Genomic DNA, 25,416 nt, shown 5'->3' with positions numbered 1-25,416 from the left:
CCTGAACCAGAAGGGTTGTGTCCCACTACCTTTTTTTTTTTTTTTCAAGAAAAAAGTATGGGGTGCAAGGGGAAATCCCTGAGCCTATAGAAATGTATCTTGAAAAATTAAAACAAAAACAGAAAAGAAAAACAGGTGGAGAATCCACTGTGTACAGTTTGCCAACCTCTGCTCTGAAGCATTATAAAATAAAAAGGGTGAAATAACCTAATTGAGTATATTAAATACTGTAATAAAATCAGAGTTAAGCACAAACCAAGATTTGATATTTGATATGAATTACAATAATTGTGCAATTTTAAAAAAATGTACAGTGATTAATTATTCCAACTGAATATTATCCGCCATAATAAATGTCTCTGCTATTCACGACCCTTCAACAAAGTTGTTTAAAAGTGAAAACCAAAATCAAAGAATGTAAACAGGCAAAAAGGAGGAAAGCTCTATGTTTTGCTGCTGAAAAAACTTGCTTTTGCTATGACTCTAAATTTAGCTGTTGTTACAGCAATTCTCCCACCTGAATCAGAGTTACTCCACTGGTTTATTTTTATCTCTAGATTCTACTGCTAAATTTGCTAAAATTCTATCACATACTTTGTATTCAATGATGACTACTATTGCAGAAAATAAACACTGTAATTTTTCATTCTGGTATGTTACACAGCTGCATCATCTTCACAACAAGCTGGTATATTTCATTATTTCATCTTGTCTATACATACAACCAAGGTTGAATAGATGTGCTTGCTACTGAGTTTTTCTGTTCTTTTAGCATGCCAAATGCTTTCTAAAATTCTTGTAACTTATCAAAACACTAATCAGTTACTACTGGGACAATAATTTTAAGTGGTAAGCAAATACATATGGTTATTGATTCATTTTTGATATTAGGTAACACATGAAGAAAGCATTAATACATGTACCATATTTGTGACCTAATTTATACCATCTTGCATCTGTGCTCTCTGGTTTTTACTTTTCAATCTTTAAGCAGCAGTGAGATTCTCCAGTCACTTATCTGAATACATCTTAATTTAGCTAAAATTTAATGGATTTCCCTTATAAGGAGTTGAATCACACCAGGCTCAGGAAAGCTGGATCATGAGAATACTCCTCATTCAGTAACCTCAGGTTGGTAACTTGAGACTGGCCATGTAGGGAACCTTTTTTTTTTCCTCCCCAGAACTCAGCAAGTGATTTTTGGAGAGCCAGTTCTGAAACACTCCGCAGCACATCAACATTGATAATGTAACCTCTGATCCAATTCTGAATAATTCCTAATATTCTTAGGGATTACATCTAGGCAAATACCATGACACAATTTAGATAATTTATTGCCAACTATTCCTAAATTTGTTTGAATGAATCCTTTGTCTCTCTGTGTAGTAAACTAAGTCCAAAAAAGGAAAGGTCACTTCAGGAATTTTCCAGGAAGGAAGAACAAAGAGCTTCTACAGAGTTCTCCTGTGAACTGAATATGCCTCACTCAAAACATGTACCAACTACCAATGATCTATTTCCAATATTTAACCATTTTTAAGTTATAAAAGCTACCGTATTTTTCCATATTTCTTTGAAACTTAGTTTGCTAACAACATATTATCTTTAAAGTCTATGTTAGTCAACAACACTCTTTGCCCCAGCTTTCAAAATGAGGCCATTTGGTCTCTTTACCTTCAAAGTTCGCACTTCTTCGGACTCCTCATGGCTGGCATCTTGCAAAGATGGCTCTAAGCTTTCACACTGAAACAAACCAACACCGTGAGCACAAACTATAAATCACTCAAATAAAGGTTTTTTCTTTTATTTGTTTGGAAGGCATGGCTTCATACAGAGAGAAAATGAAAACATCAGTTTGCAACAGAATTTGAAACATCATCAAAGTAAGCCAAATTGGAAGATAATTGAAATACATATACTGAGGAAAGGACTCCTTTATAAAATACAGAAAAAAAACCCACTTAGCAAAAAGGAAAATACAACTATACTTTTTTAAATGTGAAAAGTAAGTCCATAAAACAGAAGATCAAATGATCTTAAAAATATAAGAAGAAACTCATTAGGACAACATGGAGTAAATTCACAATGAGACCACATTGCTCCTAACACATGGCTAAAATTAGTAACATTTGTTAAGGGTTGAAGTGAGGAACAGCATAATGCCAATATACTCCAAATCAATTTACACAATACTAACTACATAATAAATACTATTTCCTGACTTTAATTATTTTTGTTTTCAAAACTGTCTTACCTCTTTTTCTAGAAAGTTAAGTTTGTCAAGTGGCTCACAATGTTCTTTAATTAGTCCAGATTGTTCAACTGCAAGCTTTTTCTCTTTTAGTAAAAAAAAAAGGATAAAATGTAAGTTTTTAAATTCTGCACAAAACTGATGAGATCTAAACTAGGAAAAAGAATGCTTACCGACATAAAGCCTGCTTGAAATCTGAAACAAATTTTTAACAAAAAATATGTTAAGGCAAATAAATACATATGTGTGTGCATATATAAATATATATATAATGTTTAATAAGCATATGTAAATTTAATTTAACCTCTACCAATTAAATATTACAAGTGATTTATGCAAGATAAAAGCTCTAACGAGAAAAACTGCACATTAATGTTCTCTTATCGAAAACTTAAAGTATATATTATGTCAACAGCTCTGAAATAGTTTTTGGAAAAGATTCCTGTTTCATTTCACTCAGCCTATTGTTCCCTAAACATATTTGGCCCTAAGACCAATATCTTCAGGGAATTCTATTATCATAGTCACTAATGCTAATACTCAAACCTGATAAATATCATCATTTGGACATATGTCTGAACTACTACAAAGAAAACAGTAAAGAAAATCTTATTCTTCTTTGCTCTTTCTCCTTACCAAATAATAAAGCAAGGGAAAAATCCATTTTAAGAGCCTACTGAGGGTTGAAGTACAAAAGAGAAAAGCAAACAGTTCTACAGAATAAGGGTACAGATAAAATTAAACAAGAAAAAGCAGGCTACAATATAATCCTACAAACGTAAACAAATGCAAAGTAAACTAGCAAGTCAGAACATTATTTGGGGAAGCTCCCTCAAGCTTAAAGGAAATCTAGGTGGCCAAAAGGATGGCCCAACTGTCTAATCCTCTGCCTGTTAGATCTCAGCAACCCATATAGATGCTAGTTCTTGCCCTGGCTGCTCGACTTCCCATACAGCTCCATCCTTATGGCCTGGATGCTTGATTCAAACTTGATCAAAACTTGATAAAAAAAAAAAAAAAAAAAGCACTGAATGATGATCCAAAGTCTTGGGACCCTGCACCCATGTGGGAGACACAGAATAAGCTCTTGGATCCTGGCTTCGGATCAGCTCAATCCCTGCCAGCATCACCTATGGTGGTGGCACTTTTGGGGGTGAACCAGCAGATGGAAAATCTCCCTCTCCCTCTTCTTGTTTCTGCAAATCTATTTTTTCCAATAAAAAATAAATCTTCAAAAAAAGTAACAACTGAAAAATAAAAGAAAGTACAGAGAGCCAATATCTGAACAATAGTACTTCACAAAGAGAAACTGACTTTCAAATGGAGAAATTTCTCCAGATTGACATAAAGACAATCCTGAGTCTAGAGAAGTCTAAAAGACAAAGGGATTTCATGGCTAGACACATTCTATTGAAATCAGAACATCAAATGAAAAGACTCTCAGAGGGCCGCCACAGGATGTTACGCTATCACCTGTGACACAGTCTCCTATGGACACTGGTTGTTCTATTTCAGATCCAGCTGTCTGACCGTGAATGCATCCAGCAAAGAGTAGGAGGTGGCCCGTGTTCTTGGGCCCCTGCCACCCACCTGGGAGAATGGATGAAACTCCTGGCTCCTGTCATCTTTGGCCTGGCTCAGCTTCACTGGTTGCAGCCAAAATTTGGGGACTGAGCCAGCAGATGACAAATACCTCCCCTGCCTCTGTCTTCATCCACCCTCCAACTATGCCTTTCAAATAAATAAATATTAATCCTGCTTTCCCCCACACCTTTTTAAATTCTTTGCTGTAATGTTTATGTAAATGCTGAAGAAATCACAGACACATCCAGGGATAGATGTGCAGAGTGAGGAAAGTGGGAGAGAGAAGTTTGTATCTTCATCTATGTCCATCAGGAGAGTGAGTGCACCCCTTCCTGTTGCATGGCTTCTTGTGACCCAGAGAAGGAGAGTGGTTCCATGCCACCACCCTCAAGCCCCAAGTGAGAGGCGAATGGCTTGGGGAAAGGATCAGCTACTCCAGTTCCAGCCCAAGTCCTTATTATTGACATGGGAAGCAGCAAATGATTGCTCAAGAATGTGAGTTCCTGTCACATAGGGGAGAGACACTGATGCAATTGCTGGCTCCTGGCTTCCTTCTGGGCCAGCCCTCAGTTACTGCAGCCACTGGAGGAATAAACCAGTCATTAGTTTGCTTTTTGCCTCTCACTCATTTACTTGAAAGCATCGAATAAATAAGCTTTTTTTTTTTAAAGTGGAAGAAGTTCATAAACTATGCTGGAAGAAACTAAATGCATCAATAATCATTCATCATTATGATAAACTTCTGAACTTCACCTACTGATTGAAAATTGTATGGGTAACATGACCACATCCCAAACTAGAGGGCCTACGTTCAATCTCCAGCTCTACCTCCTGCCTCCACAGCCCAACAAATACAGACCACAGGAGGAACTAGTAATAGCTCATGCATTTGGGCCATGCTACTCATGTGTGAGACTCTGAGTTCTCAGCTCCCAACCACCCTGGCCCAGCCCTGGCTGTTGGAGGAATCTGAACAGTAAAATAGCAGATGACCATTTCGTTTGGTCTGTCTGTCACTCTGTTTCTTTCTTTCTTTCTCTTTCTCTCCCTCTCTTTCAGCCATTTGAATCAATTTTTAAAAAGAGCAGGGGAAGAAATAAAAGTATTTGGGTATTAATACTATAGAAAACTTCTACAAGGACATTCTTTCCAAATTTTATACTTAAAAAATTGCTCTATACCCCTTCTGTTTTTATCTTCGTCATATAAGTGATTTTTCTTTCTCAAAAAATACAAATTTCTTACATTAGTTGTTCAACTTAATGACAGAATGAACATTTGTTAATATAGCATTACTTACATATCGAAAAACTCTCCATATAAACAGTAAAATGAGAATAAAAGTAACAATGTCTGTACATATATTGCAACCCCATGCAAATCCATGGGGAATATCTCCTTGTCCATCATCTTCAAGTAGTGTAGGAAACACCTTCAAGACAAAGAAAATTAAGTTCTTAAAAATGTAATTTAGGCAGTAAATACAGATCCAAATCTATATAGCCAACTCCATTATTTTCCTTTCAGGAAATGGGTTGTAGAATCATACCAAACAGAAAGCACCACAGGATATTCTTCTGGAAACTTCTACCTACTATCACTCAGTGAAAAAGAAGTACAAAAGAGAGAAAAGCAGTAATTTCTCAAACTGGACGCAAATAGGAGTGCCCCACAGCTTCCAGATGATGGGACAGGAACAAAGAAGGCCAAAGAAAGAAGCTGAGTAATGTAAGTTCAGCTACTTTTCTTTTTTTTAACACCAAATTGGGTTTTATATATAAAGCATATTATATTCTCCGCAGAAGATTTTCCTACTGGAAAGGAAAAAAAAGTTCTCTGAAGCTTTCAAATGAACTTTGGGGTGTGGGTCTTTTGTTTAATGACTCAGAGAGTCACATTCCACAGAATCGCCTTGCTCCATTCCCAGTTCCAGCTCCTGACTCCAGCTTGCTGCTCATGCAGAATCCAGGAAGCAGCAGCAATGGCTCAAGTGACTGAGGTCCTGCCCAAACAAGGGAAAGCCAAGTTGTATGCGTGACTCCCAGCTTGAGCCCTAGACACAGCAGACAAGCAGGTGAGAGCACTCTCATTCTCTGACTCCACCTTCACAACTCTCGAACAAATATTTCAATTAAAAAGTTTAAAAGTCATTGACAGAACTTTGGGCTTAGGGTTCTTTTTTTAAGAGTCATTTTGTTTACTTGGGAGGTAGAGTGCAAGAAAAAGAGAGACAGAGACTTCTTCTATCCACTTCCCCAAATGGCAAAAACTGGAAGCTAGGTCTGGCCAAAGTCAGGTGCCTAGAACCACATCTAGGTCTCCCACATGGGATGCAGGAGTCCAAGCACTTGGCCAGCTTCTGCTGCTCTCCTGGGTGCATCAGAGGAAGTGGATCAGAAGTGGTGCAGCCAGGATTTCAGTGTGGGATGGCAATGTCACGGGAGGTCATCTTATCAGCTATGTCACAATTCTGCCCATGTGTTTAGATTCTGAACCCCTGCACTCCAACTCTCTAGGTTTCTCCTGTTATCTAGGATGGGAGTGATGCTGTTTAAACACTCGGGAAATGGAAAGGGAAACTCTGTTTTTGGCCCTTTAAGGTTGTGATGCCACAACTGTGACCTTGTAAATCACTTCTTCTCCTCCATTGGTCTTGAGCAAAATACAGCTCAAGACTTTCAACCTTGTTCTGTATTTCAGCTCTCTCTGGATCAAGCCACAGGTGCTACTCTACCAAAAATAAAGGAGACAGGCAGGGAAAAGAAGACGACAAACGCATTTTAAACAGCAATCTGAACTGCAAGCTTAGTTCTTTCTGGGCTTCAATCAAAATCTTTACAGCAAATTTTCATTTGGTAGACCTTTCTGCTTAAGGAAAACGAAAACTTACTAAGTATTCTCCCCTCCAGAATCCTTTTTGTAACTCTAATCCTCGCAGCCAGGTTGCTGTCTATATATTTATTTAATACATACCAAGTAAATAAACGTGATCATTTTTTTGAGAGGCAGAAAAAAGAATTAGTCCTCTTGTTGGGATGCCTAGATTGCCATAGCCAGAAAGCTGGCAGTTATTCCAGACTCCTTCTTTCTCTCATCCTTCACATCTAATAATGAAGTAATACTCATTTTAACTTTTAGTGTCTAATTATGTGCCTACTCACTATCTCCTCCTCTATCCCTACCACTCTGTTATCACTCAAGTTCTATGTTGAGTTTTGCTTCTCTGACATCTACCCTACATCCTTACCTAGGCTAGGGAAGGCCCAGGTCTAACTCGAGAAAAGGCTTCAAACAGCTCCCCAACAGCTACAGCCTTTGGAATCTATGTCCCCAGCAAGCACGCCAACACATCAGTTCCTGAGCCCACTCGCCACTAACACAGCTGCTTTTTCCCTTCATGCACCACTGTGCTCCATGCCTCCACTGCTTCAACCAGTTCCTCAGCCTACAGACTTCACTAATCATAGAAAACGTCATCTCTCCCAACTTTCAATTTCCCTAGCAGTTTGTGTGCATGCTTCAGTAAGCATCTGATTCTTTATACGAGTGTTTTGTACTCATTTTTGTCTTCTCTCCCCCTTCACAGCTTGATGCCGGTGATCAAAATTTGATTTTCGTTCACTCAGACCACAAACATACAACAGACACAGCTACAGTACAATACATGAATAAACAGAATAATTACAACTGCCTCAATGTTTAAACGGTCTTTAAAAAAAAAGTGTTTAAAAAAACATGGCAGGAGAAATACCACTAAACATGCCAACAAAGACAACTATGAATACTGAAGCGGGAAAAATCTGTTACCCAATAATAAACTGAACCTAAATAAAAACACAGGGAAAAAAAACCCTCTGGGAATTCATAATCACTATGCTTTAACAATATCATCTCTGTTAACAAGACAAAGATAAAAGAGGGTGAACAATCTCACTTCAAAGCATCTCTCAGGGGCACTCTTTATTGGAAGATGATGAGTTATAATCCCAAACACTCAAGTTAGCTCAGGTGTCCTTTCAAGACAAGAGGTTTCATTCCTAATTGGATTTAGGCATTTCTGCCCTTCAGTTTGTCAGAGTTGCAAGGACCATGTGTCACTGACCCCTGCTCAAAACTGAAAACAAAAAGGCTACTTCATTTGGAATTCAAGAACCATTCCCATACTTTGTGTTGTCCAGTAGACCAAGTTCCTAATACCCAGGTCCTGCTCTACCACAGGAGCAAACCACCCAATACACCTGGCCACACAGTGAGGGCTGGTCTCAGACCCTGGGACCATAGTGGCTCAGACCACATAACCCTGAGAGGGCACTCAGACTCACTTCACGTAGTTCATCCAGGAACCACCCCACATATGAATGTGGGGTGGCCCTGGGAGGCTCCATACACGGAGACAAGAGTTAAGTAGTCACCACCACCATTAACAGCCTCCGTAGGAAGAACACTGGCTTTGTTTTGCAATCCACACCTGGCAACTGGACCGTACCACAGCACAGCCAGCAATGGGGGGACCAGGGAGAGCCAGGGAGAGCCAGGGAACATGGATCCCACAGGGCTGTGGTGCCATAACACACAACTGCTAGGGCATCATGATGGCCCCTTTGTTACACTTTCTATCCCAGGATAATGCAGGTCTGAACCCATCCCACCAAAGCCTCTGACACACCCTCTCCCCACCACCTCACCCCTCCTCAAAAATGGAATTGTCCAACTGCCACTGGCAGTCACAGAGGCTGGCCACTCCTCCTTGGTGGAAGGCTCTCTTATATGGGCAGGTGCTATAACTGGGGAGGCCCCACACACCCAGAAAATAAAAGTGTTTGGGTCTGGACAATGTAACGGGACTAAGGCCCTGTGCTGTAGTTTGGGCTATACAGCCAGGAAGGCTGGGGCTGTGTCTCAGACACTCAGGACCTGGGAAGCTGTGGTGCTAACTGCCAAGCTCTTCCCAAGGGCCTCGTGGTGCAGCTCCATGGGGTGATTGCAGTGTGCCCCCTTGACCCGGCAGCTAGCCAGCCCAGACCTGAGCCTCAGCAGCTGATCCACAGTAACGGAGGTAAATCATGAGGATAGCCCATCAGTGTCCAAATGCCATGAGGCAGCTAGCTGGTCTATCATGACACTCAAAGGGCGGGAGGAGTCTGGGAGCTCCATCCCACATGTGTCCACCTGGGAAAGAGGCTGGCAGGGGCCACCCACTAACAGGCATCCCCTTGCCTTCTGAGGATGTGGCACCTCTGCACTTCCACTCGGAGCCCTGACCCAGTCCAGGGACCAGGCCAAAGGACAGAGGCAGGAAGCCTCATTTCTGATGGAAAACCCTGGTCTCTCCAGTCCTGGGTTCTCACACCACTCACCTGCCCAGTGCCTGCCCCTGTGCACAGATCAGGACACAGAAATCTCTGCTGAACAAGTGGCTGAGAGGATGTAACACGCAATGCTTGCTTGCTGGACTCCCTACAGAAACAAATGAGGTTGGTTAGGGACACTTTTGTCCATAGTACTTGCTTATTCTATCCATTCCCTGAGTCACTTCTTCCAGCCAAGGTGGACATCCCAGTTGGGCCAGCAAACAAGCGTGATCACCTGCTCTGGCGGTTGCTGGAAGAGGCTTTCAAGAACTGGAAGAGGAAGAAACGCAGCAAAGATGAGGGTCCCCAGTGCCCTACAGGACTGCTGGGGAGACACATATCAAGATCATAGCACCCCCCCCAATGACCATGGATATGGTGTGTCAGGCCAACAAACACTTGTGTTGAGGGCTTTCAACAGAGCTCAACAAAGGAGCTGACATCCAGAACAAGGTTATCGACCAGGAGTTTAGCACAAGGTCCCCACAGTGATGGACAAGAGGATAGCCCCTCTCCAGCCCCGCCCCATTTTCTAAGATAAAGAGCAGGGGGGGGGAACCCCAGAGTAGAACAGGAGGACAGGTGGAGGCTTGTATCCCAACCCTGGAGACTCCCGGATCCTCACCAAGGACTATCAGTACGGGCACCAAGGACTACATCCCAACTGCCAAGGAGACCACAGGCAATTCTGAGGTCAACCACACCCGCTTGAATCTCCCACATGGGATGGAAGAAGCCCAAATCCTTCCTAGCAGGATCCAGTGTCATCGGAACAACAGCCAGGAGCCCTGAGCGGTCTGCAGAAACAGAAGAACAGTAAACTCCCTTCGGGACTAGGGAGAAGAGCTTTCTCTGGTCCTTACTTAGTTCCAGCTTTGGATCCCCACCCTCTCCTGCAGTGACCATCAGGGTTGCCCTGGAGCACTCCCCCTAAAAACAAAACAAAACAAAACAAACAACAAAAAATTAGAATAGAGAACAACAAGGAAAGCTTAGAACCAGACAGGAAGTGGTCAGCAGGGACTCACATATACCTTACTAAGTTACTCCTCATTGGGGTACTGAAGATTTCTCTGCATACCCCTCCCCTAAAACAGTTCTGTGCCTCAACTGTTGACATATGCCTTGTTAAAGTTATAAGCCATTTGGACTATCCTAAAATCTGCCAAGTTCAGCAAAATTATGCTTCAATACAATAAACTGTTAAATACAAAAAATGAAAATAGACACGAGACAGCTGAATAGTATCCTACAGCCATTTTAAGGTGGATAGAAGCCGGTTGTATATAAACTAAAATTGAAATGTCAATGAAGTAGTCACAAGATGTGGTTAAGAACTTGCATTTTCTAACATATCAGTCACTCAATACCATATCAATTAACTCCACAATGTTGTGAACTGCTGTTGATGTTATGTTATGGTTTTTAATTGGTCTGGATGATATTCTTTCAGCTCTGTTTTTAGACCAGAGATTGACAATAAAATGCTGGACTCTGCACGGTACATGCTTGCAATGAAAAAGCGTGACTGGATTTGAACTGTAATACTGCAATAAGGTGGAGGAATCCACCATGGGGGGAAGGATATGGGGAGGGGTTGGCGGAACCTCAGAGCCTATGAAACGATGTCATAAAATGAAGTGTAATAAAAAAAAGAGCTCTCAGCACAAGAACCAGTTGCTCAGAAAGCATTTGTGTTTACCAAATGCCCGTGCATGCACAGGCATCTCTCACGTGAGATCATCCCTGCATTCAAATGCACCTGTCACACGAGGCTCCCTGTCATATGACGCCTGTCATGTGACTCCATCTTAATCCGTTTGGTGAGGCCAAAGTTCAATTTTGTATGAAAACATCCCTGCACACAAAGAACAATGTCACATGAGGCAATGCCTGCACCCAAAGGCCAATATCGAGCCATCCCTGCACACAAAGGTCTCTTTGTACAAGGCCATCCTAGACCCAGGGACCTTGATGCATACGAGTATCTCGCTCGAGGCCATCTTGCACACACAGAAGCCTCTGGCATAAGGTTAGCCCTCTCCCAAGGTCATATTCACATGGGGTAATCCCTGAAACGAAGAGCCCTAGCACACAAGAACATTGCTGAACACACAGATTTATCTTCCAGGCTGATCAGAAAACCACAAAGGCAGGTCCTCCAAAGCCATCCTGAATCACAAGACAAAGTGCACAAGGCCATCCTGCAAACTCATGCCTCTGTCACACAAAGTCATCCCTGTACCAACTGCCAATGTCCCAAAAGTCCCTTACCCTACAGCCCACAGGTTCCCATCACACAAGGCTGCCCTGAACACACAGGCCATGCACACAGAGGCTGCACTTGCACCTATGAGCCCAACACATGAGGCCTTCCTCGTACCCAAAGGCCTCTGTGGCATGAGAGGCCATCACACACCCATAGATGCCTTTTGTACGGCGCTGCCTCCCCCAGGCCCTTAGCATTTGAGGCCACCCTGAACCCAAAGGCCCTGTTGCACAAGGCTATCTCTTCATCCTCAGAACCCTGTCAATGCAAAGCCATCTCTGAACCCACAGGCACCAGATGGTGAGGTAACCCACACACAGAGGTCGAAATCACACCAGGACTGCCTTGCACCCATAGGTCCTGGCATTCAAGGCCAACCCATCTCCAAAGGAACCTGACATCAAACTCCACAGGCCCATGTGGTGGGATGCTATCCCAGACCCACAGGCCCGTCATATAACGCCACCCCTGCAAGCTCAGATCCCTGTTCTGCCAGACCACATCTGTACTCACAGGCCCCAGATGGGTGAGGCCATTACTTTACCCACAGGCTCCTGTTGCATCAGACCTTCTCTGCCCCCATAGACCCTTGTCTTACGAGACCATTTCTGCAACCACAGGCCTGGAAGCCTGAGGTTGTTGCTAAACCCACAGGTCACTGAGGAGCCAGGCCATCACTGTAAAAATTGACCCCTAGAGCATAAGGCTGTTCTCGTATAGCACTACTAATATTCTACCTCTGGCTTCAAGCTGGCAGGGTCATTCATCTGCTCAACCCAGAAACTCACACTCTTGACCCCTGACATCTCCTTGCCCAGAACAACATTCTGGGGGGCCTTGTCAAACAGTGCCTGGTAAATTAGCCTTAATCACAAAAGACCACCTTCATCTTACTCCCATCCCAGAGAGGCCAGGTCCAAATCTCCCTTAGGGTAATCTCCAATGTCAGCAGGATCCTAGAAGGCTATTTCTCACATCAGCTCCACTGTGAGTTCAAAATCTGCACTACACATGGCCCAGCCAGTAACTCCATGCCAGATGTCCACACAGCAAAGTCCTTCATTTCTACAAGGACTATATCATTCCCCAATTAGTAAAGAACTAAACGTCGTCTGATGGGCAGGAGAGCCAGAAGAAAGGAGAGAGAGAGAGAGAGAGACAGGCCATTGCAGGTGCTTCAGAAAGCAGCCCAATTCTGCCCAGCACCCACCAACACAAGTGTAACTATCCTTTCTTGTCACTTCTAGTTATTTAGTTGCTGCTCACCTAGGGTGAACCAGCAATGAATGAACTATACACCCCCGAGCTGATGCCCACTAGAGATGCAGGGAGATTAAATTTGTTGACAATCTTCAACTTGGAGCAACTCTCCAGGACTTCCTGATTGAGGATCCTGGGCAGAAAAGTCCCCGAGCTGCATCACCTCCATTATCAAGTGCTCAAAGTCCTTCTTTTTGACTTTGGACAACTCTTCCCTCGTGCTCAGGGCTACAAAGACAAGCATATCCTCTCAGCATCTGATCACTGTCACTGCTCACCAGGCCCTTGGCAGACAGCCTTCCTAGTCGGCTTCCAGCTCCTGCCTCCTGCAGGCCTCTAGGATTCTCACTCATCTGCTCTAAGAAGTTAATTAATTAATTCAATCAATAAGCTGATTGAGTTAATTAACCAACCATTTTGGCTTGTTCACTTGATTGATTTACTTGATTTGGTTAGTTGGTTTTTAAAAATGAATAAAATTTCAAACCCCACACATCTGACCACTGGAAGCACACACACACACAGACCAGGTGTGCATATGCACCAGGATAGCAGGGCACACAGCAAGCACCCTGCTACTCAGGAGGAAAAGGGGGACCCACCCTGCTGGCTACCTCCTCCTGCACCACAAACCCTGCACTGCCTTCTGTGTCAGAATCCCAGCTAACTAGGATGGAGCAGAACGTTGGCTCTTCTGCAAGGGGCTACACTGCCCCTCCTGCCCTGCCCTGCCCTGCTCCCATCACAGGTAGTGCAAGTGACCACCCCGCAGCCCATGCCAATTGGATTCTCTCAAAACCTGAGACAGAATCCCCAAGCATGTGACAAGCCTTCAGAGCCCTGGCCTTCCACAGAACACCAAGAGCTGGCAGCCACTTGCCCCACACCTGCTCCAGATACCTTCAAGGCCTTGCAGCCACAAATCCCACAACTGAGTTTAGGGACCTCCCACCCCACAGGGTCCCTAAGCAAGGCCCAGGCCCTAAGAGGGAACAGATGAGGACAGGGATACCTCAAGACCACCTCACTTACCCAGCGGTCTTCCTCAGGGCCACCAGCCTCACCCATGGCCACCACTGCTGCCACCATCACCACCACTGGGGCCTTGGCTCAGTGTGCTTGCGCAGTACCCTGATTCCTGCAGGCTGGGAAAGGCAGGAACGTATCCACACTCAGAAGAACTGAGTGCAACCAGGCTCACACCTTCGCAACACTGTGTAGCATTCTTAGCTTCAGGTGCAGTGGGAGAGGCAGGGCTTCCTCAGCAAGGCTGGGCATTCCTGCATCTGGATCTTCACCTCATGCACTGAAAAGTAGAAAAGTGAGACCAGAGGTCAGTCATTTTCAATGCCAAGTCCTGGAAGCTGGGCATGCCAGACTCGGGGGTAAGGTGCTCTTCAGCTCAGCTTCAGGCACATCTGTGTCAACAGCCAGAGTGATTTCAGCCAGATCTGAGGAATCTTGGGGCAGAGCTGCGAACAGGTGGGCAGATTCACCCCAGCTCCCATCCCACCACCTTCAGGATGTGCATTTTACACGAACCCCAAGTTACCACATAACTAGGAACAGTGTCTTTCCTTCATGGAAGTGCAGGCAGTGAGATGGTCTCCACTTTGACAAAGGAGGTGTGTGCATTTTCCAAGCCTCAGGAACTAAAGGGCCCTACACATCGAGTCACCCCCACATCTACACTGAGGACACGCTTCCTTCACCACCCTGCAGCTACACCTGCACCCGGACACACTGCCTTCCATGCCCTGCACCTGTCACCACAGCTGGCTGCTCCCAGGTGCAGAGGGACCTCCATCCATATCATCCAGGTAAGGCTGTGGGGTATGTCTCTGTGAGGGGGCAATGGCACAGAGTTAGGTAGGCACCAGTCTAAGTGAGCAGGCTATGTGAGTAGGAGGGGCCAAAGAAAGAGGGAAATTTAGAAGGAAGGAGGACCCAAGCCTTGAAGTACCACCAGCATTTATATAGTGGAAATCTTGTCATTGGTCAGTGAGCTGAGTGGGTGGGTGGGGTCCAGCCCTCTCTTGGGGGTTAGGAGAACCTTACAGTAATCTTCTTACCATCCATCACATGCCAGAAGAATCATGGGTGCAGCTGGAAAAGTCTATGTTTTGTAAATTTATATATACACACATACATACATATACACACCTACATACATATACACACATATATCAGGAAGTTAAGCTTATAATAGAAGAAACAATGACTATGCCATTATAATAAATTAGGGACAAATAACAGGAGGGGAATAGCGGGGAATGGGGGAGGGGGTGAGACCATTTACTTACAAATATGTATTATAAAAATAAATCTTTTATAAAAAAAACCGGCATGGTAATACCATCATGCCTCAAGAATATAACATTAGACCAAAAACAATGAATGGGAAAATGCAAATACTATCCAAACAGTCCATAAAGCATAAGACTTTCCAACTGCCCAGAGATGGTCTCACCAACAAACCATTGAACTTACCAGGACAATGGGATGCTGGACTTTATGCTTGGTAAATACTACCAATGAAAGAATGTCAACTGAATTTGAATCATGGAAATGCAACAAGGTGGAGCAATCCGCCATGGGGGGAGGGTGTGGGGAGGGGCGAGGGGAATCCCAGTGCATAAAAAATGTATCACATAATGCAATGTAATTAATTTCAAAAAAATGAAATGCAATAAAAATATGCTTAAAAAAAAAAGACTTTCCAACTGCACCAGTGACTTTTCTGCAAGGACACAGAACAGAAACTTCTCGCATGAACGTTTACAGAACCTCTTGTAGCATAAATAAGATCCACTGCTGCAGCTCTTAATACAAAGGACAAAAAAGATGCCCCCAAAACATAGTCCAATATAAAAGATCAGCAGGTAACAATCCACTAAAATGTATTATGGACAATAATCACAAGGAGAAATTTTACCAATCTTTGTATAAAAACCCGAAAAGCATTACTGCTGATGTGGAATAACAATAAAAGGATTGTGTTACCTACCAGTGACTTTCAATGACTTGGCTTGACCCAGCACTCCTCATTTGACATTCCTCTAGGGCACTGCATTGCTTCACTCCAACTACTTTAGGACCACATCCCTGTGCTTCTAACCCACAGGCTGCTCCAAGGTCAGGCAGGCACAGCTGGCATGTCTAATGTTCCTAGATCTTGCCTGCCTGGCTACCCTGCAGGGTGTTCCAGGACAAGTTCTACCCACTCCCTGGTACCCCAAGCCTGCCCACCGTCCACTCTGGAGCCAGGCCAGCTGGCTGACAACCCTCCAGTTCCCAGCATGCCACCTGGACTTCTAGCCGACCCACACCACTACCCCACCAACTGTTCTTGGTACCTAGACTCAGCCACCCACCTGCTCCCTCAGCAGGCTGTTTGGCTGCCCACTGATCTAGGGCTGGGCCCATCTGGCAGCAATCTGTAGCACCAGTCCCTAGGACCTGAATCCCCTGGCCCAGAGCATGCCCATCTCACTGCCATGCTTACCTGTTTCAGCAAAAAAAGGCTCATGTGTGCCCTCCCGCATTCCCATCCCACCTACCAGCCCCTCTACGGTCAGCCGAACTTGGCCAACGCCTCATGCATCTCAAGCTGCTGGCCCCTGCTGCTCTTGGGGAAGGCATGCTTTTCCATCAGCAACCCTTCCAATCGCACCCCTTGCCTACACATACCAGCCACCCACTCCAAGGCCATACCAGCTGGCTAGCACCCAGCCACATCCACCATGCCCACCCTGCCACCATGTCCACCCTGCCAACCCACTTGTTGCTGCACAGCCACACCAGCTTGGGCAGCACCCATCGCATCCCCAGCCCACCTGTTCATTGCAACACCTCAAGGCCAACTCCGTTGAAGGCTGCCCACACCAAGCAGGTTTGTATACTGTCCCATTTGCTGCTTCAGGGCCAGGTCCTGCTGCCCTTCACTAGGTGCGAACCCTAGCCTGCCAGCCCCATCACCCCATCCGCTGCTCCAGGGCAGGATGGGATCACCCAGTGACCATGCTCCCTCAGCAGGCAGCACTGCCACCTGCTGCTCTAGGACCTGGCCCATTTTGTCAGAGACTCTGGGTTCCCGGCTGGCATGCTCTGTCATTCCTTCTGGCACTTCAGGACCAGGCTCACTCCCCTAGGGACTGCCATGCTTCTAATATTCTAGGTAGCCAGGCACACGACTACTGGACTGGAAACCCCTATGCCTTTAGCCTACCCACCCAGTTGTGCCATGAGCTGCTCCAAGACCAGGTGGGCTCTGCCAATGCTTGCCAAGCTCCTAATGTCCCCCTGTCCCATCACCATCCCCTGCTGCTCAAGGACCATTCCACTCTGGCCGGTGCACCTGCCTCCCTCCATCCACCCCAGGGCCAGGCTGGCCCACAGAACACCCTTCTTTTTCCCAGCTTGCCTGTAAGCTGCTGCAGGGCCAGGCAGGCTCTGTGTTGCCCCACATGACTCTAGCCCACCCATGCAACTCTCCCACCCACTGCTCTAGTGACTTGCAGGAAGTTCACCTAGCGTCATAAGCATGCCTAACATGCATGTGGCACACTCCGGGGCCAGGGGCTGCTCGACCAGAGCGCCCAGTCCCCAAGCCATCTGCTGGCTGCTCCAAAGCCAAGCCTAATAGGTCAGATCACCCTGTGTCCCAAGCCCACCCACTACCTGCTTCATTGCCAAGCTGGCTCTGCTGGTATCCCTGCACCGACAGACCCATCATCATCCATTTCATATCCAGCCCAACTCTCCCGGGCCCCCTCCCCACCACACTCCTATCCTGCCCACCCTGCCAGCCACTCCAGGATCAGGCGGGCTAGCCCAGTGACCCAACATCCCCAGCAGGCCACTCACTGGCCTGCTGCTCCAGCACCAGGTCCACTTGTCCTGTGTCCACTACACACCTTGCACATCCATTCTACAACACTTTCCCACTCCGGGGACAGGCCAGTTCAGTCGGTAAACCCCTGCGCACAGCGAAATTAACCCTTGTTCCCGGGACCAGGCTCGCAAGCCCAGGCTCCCCAGGTCATCTAACCTGCTTGCCCTGCCAACACACACCACTGTTCCAGGGTTAGGCTGGCTTTGGTAGTGCCTCCTGAGTCCCCAGCTTGCCTGTCAACCATTGGTGCCAGGCAGGCTCAGCCAGTGCCCACAGCCACCCTCTGGCAGCTGGCTGCTCCAGGGCCACGCTGACTGTGCTGGCGCCTCCAGCTTGCAGGCCTTCCACAGCCAGGCTGGCTCTGCCTATGCCTCCTGTGCCCACAGCCTTATCACCATCCTCTCCAGAGCCAGCCTGCCAGCCTCTCCATACCCAAACCGTCTTGTCTGCCACTTCAGGGCCAGGAGGGTTCGGCCAGTTCCCCCAGCACCCACAGACGCTGGCTGCCCATGGCTCCATCTTCCAGCAGTTGGTCTTGCTCCCCTCCCCACAGTATAGCACTTAAGTGTTCCAGAGTTGGTTCCTGCTTCTTCTGGCTTGGGCTGTAGTCTTCATACACCAAACTAGGACTTGCGATAATAGGGTTGTTCTTCATAGAGTCATCAAAAGATGCTGTTACTTGGAAGCGTAACTGTGTCAGACCTTCGTCCGTTCACATTCCATCCTTCTGACTCTGGCAACTCTGGCTTGAAAACCCTACGTTTTTCTACAAGTCTGTGCTGCGTCTCTTGCAAGACTGTGCGTTTCTCTTCAGCCTGGGCTCTAAGGGGGCATGAAGGAGAGTAGTACGTGACACAGTGCCACTTCAGGTCCCACGTGCAGAGAGGCATCCCTGGAAAAGTTATTTGACAAGTGAGCTGATAACATTACACAGGTGGGCAAAGTGTGGCTTCCAAATTAGCGATCCTACACAAGCTGCTGACTTAGGACCGTACCATTACCAAAGAGTGAAAAGCAAAATTCTATACAAATATGTGACAAGAGTTTCTTCCAAGAAATATTTCGGTAGCTAAGTACTTCAAGTGAAAAAATAACTAGTAGATAATTCACACAGAAATAGGCCAGATTCACTGGAAAATCTGTTACAAATCCTTATGACAGAATTACCTAGTTAAGAAAGTAACAAAAGAAATATTTTAAAATGTTAACACCAAGATACTTTTGCCTAATAGAAGTGTTTCCTTCCCTTAGGTCTTCGAGGGTTCTTCCTGCACTATAAGCTGCCCACTTGAAGTAAACAAAAAAAAAAATAAAAGAAAGAGAAAGGAGGAAGAATATATGAGAGAAGGTAAAGGGGGACCGTATCGTGCTCTTAAAACGACATATTTCAAATATGTGAAATATGGTAACCACATGGAAGTTAAAGGTTTTTAAAAACATTTTAGGCACACCAGGGGAAAGCATCATCCTGTTGCCATGCTCCCAGCACACCAGGTGAGGGGGTGAGGGGGCCGAGGCTGCAGGCTTGGCTTGGGGGAAGGCTAGGGGCATAAAGCCAGTGGGCATTTGGGGAACTGGGAGCTCACCACTAGGCAGGTGGAGAGAACCTGGGGACTTCCTTCTGTGTCTGGTCCTGGGTGAGGTGGGGAGAGCGGAGGGGAGCGCCCCAGGTCAGCACGCTGCTCTGGTGTGCTGGTGGACCAGGCCTAGGAACCGCAATGGGCCTGGATCTTGGGTGTGTAGAGGGGTAAGGCACCAGGCCAGCACATGTGACAGGAGTTTGGGACCCTGGTGGATGGTAGATTACAGGACCACCACACTACCCACTGCGATTCTGAAGATTCGGCTATGCACAAGGCTTGTTGTGGATTGTTTAGCAAATGCAACAAAGAGATATGGGGTAAGAAGGACCATCCTGGGAGTATCGAGTGGATGAGGAATGGATCCTGAGGGACTCCCGATGACAAGGCCACTGTACTCGCAGGTAAGCAAGGGGAATGAGACCTGGTGGATTGGAGGGCAGAGACCTAAAGATCTTTAAGGGACAGACTGACACACCAGCCCACATGGGAAACCTGAGCTGGGCTTGTTAGCATGGAACACTGCTGACCACCACACACCAACACACATGAAATCTATGGCTGGGGACCTGTCTGGCAGGACTAGATCCCAGTGACAGTGAGTGTCGGATAAGGGGATGGGTCACATTATGCTAAACCAAGACACCAACCAGCATGCAAGAGAACCAGGGACAGGGGTGGACCCAACCCCATGGAATTACATTTAAAAAAAGCAACAGTCTGGAATTTAACATTATATATGTCCACATAAAATGTTGACCTGAGGGGCAGGCAACTGGCACACAGCTTCAGTTGCTGCTTGGAATGTCCACATTTCCTTCAGAGTCCCCAGGTTTGACAGTACTTTTGATCCTGCTTTCTGCTAATATGTAACTCTGGGAATCACCCACGCTGTAACATAGGCTAGACTGTTGCACCTGCTGGAAAATGGCAAGACCACAAGCAGACTCTCTTAAACTGGTCACAGAACCCATTGGCCCGTGCAAGACCTGTGGCTGGAAAGAGGCCTGGTAGGGGACAACTGGAGAGCATTAGAGCTGGGACTGGAGGTGAGTCAAGCTGAGCCAGGCTGCCTCTCCCCACTTGGAGAGCTGAGACTGGAGGTGGGCCAGGCTGAGCCAGGTTGTAGCACCCGATGGCAAATGCCAAGTCCGGGTTCAGACCATCTCAGACTAGGCCACAGAACACACAGGCACATGCAAGACCTGGGGCTGGGCCACTGGCGGTGTGGCCTAGTGGCTAAAGTCCTCGCCTTGAACGCCCCGGGATCCCATATGGGTGCTGGTTCTAATCCCGGCAGCTACACTTCCCATCCAGCTCCCTGCTTGTGGCCAGGGAAAGCAGTCAAGAATGGCCCAATGCTTTGGGACCCTGCACCCATGTGGGAGACCTGGAAGAGTTCCTGGTTCCTGGCTTTGGATCGGCACAGAACCGGCCGTTGCACTCATTTGGGCTGTGGATCATCGGATGGAAGATCTTCCTCTGTCTCTCCTCCTCTCTGTGTATCTTTGTAATAAAAATAAATAAATCTTAAAAAAAAGAAGACCTGGGGCTGGGAGTAGGCCTGGCTGGAGAACTTCAAGGACTCCCTTGTTGGCTACTGCTTCCACTGGTGGGCATGACAGCTGGCCCACTGGGGGTGGGCAAGGTTGGGCTAGTCTTCTGCACCCTCTAGTGTACATGAGAGCCAGAATGGGCATGGGCTAACCAGGCCACGCTGCAGCACCAGTTGGCATATAAAAGACTGGGTGCAAGGTTTTCAAGAACTGCAGCTTGGAGCATGCCTGGTAGGGGAACTGTGGGCACTCCTTGGCTAGGCTAGGCTGCACCTACAACCTGTCAGAGAACCAGAGCTGGGGGTGGACCAGGCTGGACAAGGGGGTGGCACTTATCAGCACACGAGGGCCATACTGCGCTGAGCTAAGCCACAGCACACAGGGGTGGCCATGAAGCTGGGGGGGATATGGGCTGGGCTGTAGCAGATGTGGCATATGCAAAAATAAGGCTGCGGGGTTGGCCTGGGGCAGATTACTCAGGATTGCCCCAATTAGACTGTGTCATGTACTGCTATACTTGAGGACCAGGTCTGTGGCAGGCTGGCTGGGATGGGCCTTAATATGCATGAAATACAGAGCTGGGTCAGAGCTGAAGAGGCAGCTACATCCACTAGCATGTACACTGGCTGGTGCATGCTAGAATCAAGTCTGAGCTCACCCCAGATAAGCTTTCATGGGGGACTCCCTGACTAGACTGCTGGACTCAGACCCTGGCCATATGGAACATCACAGATGTGTGGACAGACCTTGGCATGCATATATCAGGACTGGGACTCATCACGTGCTGACGCCTGTGCAGTGGACACCATGCCAGGATACATACAAAGGACATGATGGCCAGATGACCTAGGGCAGCACGGGACATCAAATGCCTGGTCAGAAGAGGGAAAACAGAAAAAAACTGGACAATTTCCTGGCCAAGCGGTGCAACATGTTCCTGGGTCTATGGATGCACTACAGAATTTGTCAACCAGCAGATCTTGTAAAGATATTCTCAACCCTGGTGCACTCAAACCAACACCTTAGAACTATCAAAATCACTCAAGTAACACCTTGGAATACTCTCCCACAATGGGATCTCCCTGACCCCACCAAATGATCATCTCCCCCATCACCAAGTACTGATGGCCTTTTGCCTACCTCCCTAGAGGACGAGGGAGAAGGAAAAAAGAAGGAAACATTTGTGTTACCCACTTTCCTCAATATCTGCACGTGAACCTTCCCATCCTGATCAGAGGCTCACATGGGTTTTCATCCCTCAACTATACAAACATAAAAAAAAAGAAAAAGAACATAAGAAATTAAATAAAAAAGAAAGTAGCTGGGTTGGGTCCATGCCACACATGTGGTGACTCAGGATGGAGTCCCCACTTCCTGATTTGTCCTGGCCCACATGGGGACAATTGGAGACCTGACAGTTCCAGGTTCCAGCTGCTGCACTTGGCATCCAATTCCCTGCCTCTCTTTCCCTCCCTTCTTCTCTTATAAGAGATTGATAAGCTGTCTTCAAGGAATTCAAAAGAACAAGCATGAGCTTACTCAAAAGCAGCAAAACAAACTCATGGAAGCCCAAGAATGGGGACTGGGCCTCCTCAGGTGCTGAGGCCTGTGCAATGTTTGGATAGTGTACCCCAATGCACATGGGGGACATGGCAGCCAGCTCATCTGGGCCAGCTGGGGACCTCAAGTGCCACATCAGGAAATGGAACGCAGAACAGAACAGACCAATCTCCTGACCAAGCTTTGCAGCAAGTGCCTGGGTCTGTGGATGCACTAAGGTGGACTTGGTCAGCCAGAGGATCTGGAAAAGATCTTCTCAATCCTGATGCAATAAGGCTAACAATGTATCTGTCAGAACTGCCCAAACCACTCAAGCAACACCCTGGGAAGATTCTTCCTCACATCCGGGTCTCTAAGGCATCATCAAAAGGCCATCTCCTATGCCCAGGAGCTGATGCGGTTTGACAGCAAGGAGCGGCCTCCTCCCCTGTGACACCTCACTTCCATCAGTGGACAGATCAACAAAACAGAAAATCAGCCAAGAAACAACAGAGCTAATCTACACTACGCACTAAAAGAACTTAATCGCTATGTTACAGAACTCATTCCATACCTCCAGAAAACATTCTTGTCATCACTACATGGAATTTTCTATAGCATGGTTCACTGCTAAGCCATAAAGCAAAAGTCTCAATAAATATAAAAAAATGAAACCAATCATTTTTATTTTCTGATCACAACCTAATTCAGTTAGAAATTAACAACTTACAAATCTCTAAAAGATACATAAACTCACACATGACTTAACAACATGCTCCTAAGCCAAGAGCCACAGAAGAAATCAAGGAAAATCAAAAGCTTCCTGTAAACAAATGGAGATCACACAATGCATCAGAATTGAAGGGACGCAACAACAGCAGTGCAAACAGGGACATTTACCAGAGTCAGTGCTTGTACTAAGAAGCTGAAAGGCATCAGATAAACGGCATCAAGGGAAAAGACAAACAACCAGCACAAAATGACTAGGAGGAAAGAAATTAGAGAATAAACAAAATGGAAAAAAGATGAAAGATCAACAAAGAACAGATTTACTGAAAAAAAAAAAAATAAGTAGCACTGACACACCACTAACCTAAATGAGAAAAAAGAGAGAGATGAAGGAAGGAAGGAAGGAAGGAAGGAAGGTAGATAGATGGATCCATCACCAGCCCCGAGGACAGAAGTGGAGCAGGCTTTGCAGGACAGTGTGAACCTGAGGCACCTCTGCCCACTCTACCCAGAGACCACACTGAGTGCTAAACCATGGCCCGCCCTAGTAAACAAACCCAGCACAAAGGCAAGCGGCCACCTCCCCTCCTGCACCCATGCGATGGCCAAGCTACCACTTGCCCTTGGGGACCTCAAGAAGATGGCAAGCCGCCAGCTGCCCTTAATGACCCCACTGGACGCCCAAAAGAGGCCTGTGCTCACAGACACCGCCAATGACCAAGATAGCACCTGCCCTCAAGGACCCGGTGCCAAAGACCAAGCCAAGACCAGCCCTCCTGGACCCCACACCCAGGGCCAAGCTGAGGCCAGCCCTCCTGGACCACACAACGAAAGCAAACTGCTGCCTCCCCACCCGGACCCCATGCTGATGGCTAAGTTGCTGCCTACACTTCTGACTCCCGCACTGAGGACCAAGCCACTGCCTGGACTCCTGAAATACACACTCAGGGCTAAGCCTCGGCCTACCCTTGCAAACCCCACAGGAGTGCAAGTGGCCACCTCCCCTCCTGCACCCCTGCTGATGGCCAAGCAGCCTCCCCAGCTGGACTCCGCACCCAAGGACAAGCTACTACCTGCCTTCCCAGACACGCACTAGGGCCAAGCCACCGCCTCCCCTTCCCGGACCCCTAGATGTTGGGGGGTTCTTACCTTGTAGATGTCTGATTGGGTCTGTGATCTCCTCACAGTGATGCTCAAACACCAAACACTCTGGGGGTGGCACAAACTCCACCTCATTCACCACGGGCCTCACGTCCACCATGGTGGCCACTGCAAGGCCCTCCCCAGACAGGGTGCATGTGGACAGCTGGTGGGACGAGGCTCAGCTGCAGTCCATGAGCCCTTCACGTCCACTCACGGAGCCCCAGCACGTCTTCCAGCAGCAGAACTGCTCCCACGGAGAGTCCAGGGACGCGTCCTCTTCCTCAGCTGCTTCTCTGCTGACTGAGGGTGTGTGTCCGCAGCTCCTCACAGGAAGTGACTGGGCGTCCAATCCCTCCATGGCAGCACCACGCAGGATCCCTCCACCATCGGGGAACCTTTTCTTCATACTCTTTAACCCCACAGCGCCTGGCTGTGCTTCCTCTGCTCGCCTGGGGAAGTTCTGTGTGGCTGGACCAGGCCTGGGGCTCCTTCTGCACTGGGCCCTGAGCACGAGGCGAGAGATGCACATTGGCTTCTCCAGCATGGAGGACTGTGGAGGGCCCCAGGGGGCAGAGGTTGTGCCTCTGGAGAGGAGGGTTCCCCATCACCTCCACCAGCACCACCTCCCCTAGACATCTTGATGGACGTCCGACCTGCTCCACCTATTATTAAACAAAACAGACTTATTTATTTTTATTGCAAATGCAGATTGGAATATAGGATGGGGAAGATACAAGTTTCTATTCACTCGTTCACGCCCCAGATAGCCAGAATGAACCAGGAGGTTCTTCTTGGTCCCCCAAGCCAGTGCAGCTCCCTGCCGGTGGCCTGGGAAAGCAGTTGAGGACAGACCAAAGCCACCAACCTAGGAGACCTGAAAGAATCTCCTGGCTCCTGGATTTGGATTGGCTCAGTTCCTTCCACTGCAATCACTTGAGGAGTAAATCAGCAGACAGAAGATCTCCTTCTCTGTCTTTCCTCCTCTGTACATCTGACATTCCAATAAAAATGAATAAAATCTTTTTAAAATTAAAAAAAAAAAACAGATGCACCATCTTTTAACCTCTTAAAGATGTCCAGCTAATGTGAAGATATAATTATATCTCCCATGGTGTAAGTTTGAATCATGGAAACCATAAATGATATTTTAAAGAATAATGCTTAGGGAAATGAGCTAACCCAAAAAGGTTAGATACCACATGCGTGCCTTAATTTAAGATGAAATGATGTCCATATGAAAAATTATACCTGCAAAATGTA

This window comes from Ochotona princeps, chromosome 27 (assembly GCF_030435755.1).
Source record: "Ochotona princeps isolate mOchPri1 chromosome 27, mOchPri1.hap1, whole genome shotgun sequence".
In the NCBI taxonomy this organism is placed as follows: domain Eukaryota; kingdom Metazoa; phylum Chordata; class Mammalia; order Lagomorpha; family Ochotonidae; genus Ochotona; species Ochotona princeps.
This window is presented reverse-complemented; position numbering follows the sequence as displayed.